The sequence below is a fragment of the Eumetopias jubatus genome, unplaced genomic scaffold (genome assembly GCF_037043125.1).
Source record: "Eumetopias jubatus isolate StellerSeaLion01/CBP00866 unplaced genomic scaffold, mEumJub1_p1.0 scaffold_4, whole genome shotgun sequence".
NCBI classification, from domain to species: Eukaryota; Metazoa; Chordata; class Mammalia; order Carnivora; family Otariidae; genus Eumetopias; species Eumetopias jubatus.
Window position 1 is genome coordinate 75,604,479 of NW_028274810.1, and position 6,000 is coordinate 75,610,478.

Here is a 6,000-nt window from a genome sequence, read left to right on the forward strand (position 1 = left end):
GTCCACTTGGTGACAGGCACCTACTGTATGCTACTGTATTCATTTTTCCTAACTACTCTATAAGATACGTGTCATTACCAATACTTCACATAAGAAGAAACTAAGGCTCAGATAGGTTGAGAAACTGACCCCCAGCTCACACAGAGGGTAACTGCATTGCAGAAGAATTCTTTCCCAGGTCTAACTCCAGCGTCAGCAACTATACTACCACACTACCCCCTCCCAACAGCACTTTCTGGCCAAAGTATTTTAAATCCATTTCCTCCAACAATTAATCTACTTAAATTATGTTAGGTGCTTTTAGTCTCTGGGAAAATACTAAAATGACCTTGTAGACTTCCTAACTAGTCACAGCACATGCATGAAAAACTGAATAAACAAAATGAAAAGAGAGACTGGAAGACATCAGATAACTCACAATCAGTCTGCTTTGAGCATACGAAACTGAATGGAAAAGAACAACTTGCTGGCTAAGGAATGTTCCTCCTAGGTTGTATGCCTGAGGTTGGAATGAACCTCAAGAAGGTCATTTGTGACCTTAATAATGTCCTCTGCTATTCTCCCTCCTATGAATGAGGCAAACTTGTCAAAATATAAAAGGTGCCTTAGGGTCATCTCCATCATCAAGTCAATGTTTCCACAGAAGAGGCAATGCTGCCCAGTGGAATGAGCACTGGACTGGGAATCCAGTAATCTAAGTTAGACCTGGCTTTCCCCTTGCATAGCCAAGTGACCTTGTCAAGGTCATCACACTCTTAAGGGCCTCAGTACAAAGCACTTGCCTGAGAGAAATCAAAAGCCACTTCCTGATCTAAGATGCAAGAATTTTTCTTTTCTCCTAATATTTTATGGTGTCAAGAAAACAGTGTTTGGGGCACCTGGGTGGCTCAGTCTAATGTCCAACTCTTGATTTCAATTCAAGACATGATCTCAGGGTGGTGAGACTGAGCCTCATACTGGGCTCCATGCTGAGCATGGAGTCTACCTAAGATTCCTTCTGTCTCTTTGAGCATCTGACTCTTGATGTTGGTTCTGGTCGTGATCTCAGGGTCATGGGACTGAGCCTCATGTCAGCTCTACACTCAGTGTGGAGTCTGCTTGAGATTCTCTCTCCTTCTCCCTCTACTCCCCCTACGCTCTCTCTCTAAATGAATAAAATCTTAAAAAAATTCTCTCTCCCTCTCCCTTCCCCTATCCCCCCTCACACATTCACTCTCTCAAGAAAAAAAGAACCCAGTATTTAAGAGTAAGGGTTCCACAAATTTTGTAAGAATTAAGAGTTATAGGGGTGCCCAGGTGGCTGCACTGGTTAAGCATCTGCCTTCGGTTCAGGTCATGGTCTCAGGGTCCTGGGATCAAGACCCGCAACCGGCTCCCTGCTGCAGGGAGCCTGCTTCTCCCTCTCCCTCTGATGCTCTCCCTGCTTGTGCGCTCTCTCTCTCTCTCTCACGCTCTGTCTCTCAAATATATAAATAAACTCTAAAAAAAAAAAAAAAGAGTTATGGACCTATGCTTGAATCTGGGCTCTGTCACCTTATGTGACCTTGAGCAAATTACTTAACTCTTCAGTTTTTTCACACCTAAAAATGCAGGTGGTAATAGGATCGGCTCTACCACACAGAGTGGCAGATAACATGCATAATACATTTATACCCTAGCTGGTACAATGTAATCACTCAATAAAAAGTAGTAACTATAATATCATTCCTGAGTTTGATTCATAGATTTTTAGTGGTTCAGCATCTCTGAACTAAAAGAGATGTGAATTTCAAAGTTGTCTCAAAAAGACAACTAGTACCGACCCCGCATTTCACTTTGCCTCTACTTCTCTTTAAGTGGGCATAAGAAACCCTGTATCTTTTCTAGTATAATAAATCAATTTTGACCAAACGGAAAATACGTACGCATAAATGAGATAAGAGAATTGTTATAAGGATTTAGAGAACAAAGCATGGACAGTCTGTTAAATACTAAACATTAGTATGAGTCTACTTAGAAGGCAAAGTTGATGTTCTCAAATTTTTAACATAAACTCAGAACTATTCAGACCTCCTGGGAGTTCAAGATTTCCAGGGTGGTCAATTCCAGATGATAACAAGGCCCAGCAACTGGCCATGGGTGTAAGAAGCTAATAGGAATGAAGGTGATCACTGGTGTTGAAGAACAGATAGTTAAGAAATGTTTGCTGAATAAAAAGCAAGTATGTGTACGCTTGTTTTTGCAACCTTGTCTAGATTTACTAAAAAAGAAACTAAATTATGGATGCCATAACACTCCTCATATTCTGCTAACTTAATGACTGAGTCAAACAAAGGTTAGATGACCAATGTACAAAATGCATGGCAAGTCCTATTTCCCCTTGTTCTTTTGACTCTATCTTCCACATTGCAATGTTAATTGCAAATAAAAAGGAGACCTTCACCTAATTGTATCAAGTCAAAGCAACTCAGACTTCCAATTCACTGGTCTCCCCTCGAAACCTGAGTTATTTAAAGATTTCCATGCAAATACTAGAACTGCAAATAATTTTTTGTATCCAGTTTCAATTTTTTTTTTAAATCTTTCTTTTCTCTACTTTTTTTTAAGATTTTTTATTTATTTATTTGAGAAAGGGAGAGTGAGAGAGAGAGAGAGAGAGAGCACACGAGAGGGGGGAGAGTCCGAGGGAGAAGCAGACTTCCCGCCAAGCAGGGAGCCCGATGCGGGACTCGATCCCAGGACTCCAGGATCATGACCTGAGCCGAAGGCAGTCGCTGAACCAACTGAGTCACCCAGGCGCCCCTCCAGTTTCAATTTTACACATCATTTAGGATAAGCATATACTAGATTCACTATCCCATGGTTTGAAGAAGGCACTAAGCTTCTGGACAGGTCACAGTGTTTGGAGACAAACATCTTAAAGAAGTAATGATATTTGAAAAAGCTCCCAAATGAGTTCTTTATACACTTGGTAGTTCCTCACTCCTTGGCATTAATCACTTCCATATAGAGAGACTACGTCATCAATTTTCTTAAGTCTGATTTTAAAGAATGAGATTCTTAAACTTTCTGTACATGTTTTTCCCTATTATCTACCTGACTTCAGAAAAACTCCAACAGTTTACTTTGTAAATCTTTCTCTACACAATAAACAAGAGCTATGATTTAAAACCTAGTTGAAGAACCTATATTCTATATGGTTCCTATTCTGTGGTCTGAATCTTTGAAACAGTACAACAAATTCTTGTTAATTATATTCTCCCCACTCAATACATTCCTAACACCCAGCAATCAAAGAAAAATGACCCACTTTGAAATGTGTAACACTATCTGGCAGTTTGACTAGTCAGGTTTATACTGATAGCATGATATAGCAGTAAAACTACAGGCTTTGGCATCAGACAACTTGGATTTGAATTCCAGTTCAACCACTGAGTGACACTGGACAAGCTACATAACCTCTGTGATCCTCAATTTTCTCATCTCCAATATGGGAATGATAATGCCTACCTAACAGTAAATGTGCCCCAAAATGTCAATTCCCTTCCTCTACTACTTTCCCTTTTGAAAATTTTGTTGCATTCACATAAAACTGACCAAATTCGAAAACCAGAGAAGTTTCTTGAAATTGGTATGAAAACAGATGTACAACACCTACCTAAAGCTAGAAAGGACCACATAACATAGACAAGGAAAAACAAATTAGGAAACACAGAGGTTTAACACAAATATGTTTCCACGATCCCCAAACCTTGGGAAGAGCAAATGTAGAACAATTCATTACAATAAAATGGAAAGTGATAAAATACCCTCAAGCTGACTCTAACAACTCTTGACTAGAACAAAAGTTTTCTGAAATACAAACCAGAAAGTGTTGACAAGTTCTGTAACTCATGACAAGATGCAAGAAACTATGCACTAGTTTATTCTCCTTCCAAGCTGCTTATTAAAAAAAAAAAAATTAAGTGCACATGAGGTGGGTGTACTTTTTAGGCATATATAAAAGAAAACAAATAAGCCAGGTCCAGGATCTCTGTTAAGCTCTCTTCTACTAAAGAGGAATGTGACAATATCTATTCAACAAATAAATGCCAAGTATCTAATATCTGCTAGCAAACATAGCTTTAGAAACTCAGCCCTGACATGTTTCCTTCCTAATGCAGGAAAACTTCATATACATCTCAAAATTAGCTGCATGGTCCTGAGACCCAATAATCTATAATTGCCCTTACTATAATTCCCAAGTCTGAAAATATTCCCCCAAATACTTCACACTTCCTCATTCCTATAGATGTGTCACTGCTTAATGCGATGCCTCTTAGGCTTGGCATTCAGTTTCTAGGACCCAGCACGCTGGTCCAATAGGATCCCTCTCTCAGGCTAGTTCTGTTTATTTTCCCCTGATATCACATCCCAGATCTGGTATCTGAAACCTCGGTTTCAATGCTGGCACTCTCCAGCAAAATCCCGATCTGATCCTATCGCTTAGATAGGTCCCTAACGCCCTGGTGGCCCTTCCTCCTATACCATGCCCTCAGACCAGGCATCCGTGGACATCGAGGTCACTCACAAACTGTGTTAAACTCTATCTTAACTATAGAAAACAAACTGATGGTTATCAGAGTGGAGGCAGGTCAGACGATGGCTGAAATAGGTGTGGGACTTAAGGAATACACTTGTCGGGATGAGCACTAGGTGATGTATGGAATTGTTGAGTCACTACAATGTACACCTGAAACTAAAGTAACACTGTATGTTAACTATGCTGGATAAAAAGCAAAAACAAAACAAAACAAAAAGACCCTCCAAGTCTAGCTCTCTTGGCTCTCGAAGACCCTCTCAGCCCCTAACTCAGGTTTCAGGGTTTCCAAGCCTGGCACCCTTGGGGCTTGTACGCCCTTATACTAGGCCACGCATGTTCCACGGAGAGTACCTCTGGAGTTAGGAGTGTCACCACTCCGGACGGTGCACAGGCTATCCTCGAAGTACCTGCCAGGCCATAACCCTGTCTTCCCCCTTAAGGTCTCTAGGCTCGCCCCCAGCCTCCACCCGACGCCTGCACCGAAGGGGGTCACCACCCTGCTGCCCCAGGCCGCAGACGCGCGCATCCCTGCAGCCTCCGATTCCTTCATCACCCCCCAGGCCGGAGCCAGCGCGACCAATAAGGTGCCAGGTCCGCGGCCTCCCCGCCACCGACCAATCACGAGCGAGCCCCCCCGCAGTCGCCTTCCGCCAATGGGAGAAAGCCCGCGGGCCGGGCCGACGAGGCGCACGGACCCCAGGAGCGCGACAGCGGCGACAGCGGCGGGCCCGGCGAGAACACAACATGGCGGCGGGCAGGCCGGACCGAACTACAGCAGCGGCCGCGAGAGGGAAGTGAGGTCTCCGCCGAAGGCGGGAAGCGCTGCCCCTCCCCCCGCCGCCGCCGCCGCTCGCCTCTCACCCTCCCTCCCACAGACGCTCCCGCACACTCACACGCCTCCGCTCAGGAGTCCAGGGAAAAGCAGGAGCCGCCTGCGCGCTCCTGCGGAGTCGGGCAATGCAGAGGCCTGGGCACGGCGGAGGGGAGGGGGAAGCGTGCGTCACGGAGAACGGAGCGCGCGCAAAACGGGGGCACAAACAAGATGGCGGCTACGCCGTTTGCACCGTCTCCCCCCTTCCCCTCCCCCTCCCTTGGCGCCTTGACTCCCTGTGTCTTGTAATGCGCAGAAGCTGAGTTGTTTGAAGTCTCGCGAGAATTAAGAAGGGGCGACAACCTGGGGAGGAGGAATGAGATCAGAGAGCCTTCTGACCCCACCCCTTTCTAGAGGATCCGGAGGCGTTGCCTGGTGACCTCCACAGGGCGTTCTACGCTTGTGGGCCTTTGATGTGGTGCGCACACTTGAATGTTAAGAAATAGGGTTTTTTGTGTTTTGGGGTTTTTTTTAATTTGGGAGGAAAGAAAGCTGGGGTACGAAGGACGACATGGGATTGCTAGATTACGTGCGCCCCTAAAGAAGATAGTTACCGGTACCGTAAAAG

The 6,000-nt window shown here is 44.5% G+C and overlaps 1 protein-coding gene across 3 annotated transcripts in view; it reads right to left on the minus strand.

Annotated features, from left to right (window-relative positions):
- The window catches only part of NFYC (nuclear transcription factor Y subunit gamma), a 74,470-nt gene extending 68,798 nt beyond the window's left edge, over nucleotides 1–5,672 (minus strand). For 2 of the 3 annotated variants that reach the window (XM_028123239.2, XM_028123238.2), the window contains exon 1: nucleotides 5,455–5,669. The gene's annotated coding sequence lies outside the window, so the exon portion shown is untranslated. Of the gene's footprint in view, nucleotides 1–5,454 lie in introns of all 3 variants that reach the window. The other variant, XM_028123236.2, reaches the window with a different exon arrangement.
- Between the last annotated feature and the right edge of the window lie 328 nt (nucleotides 5,673–6,000).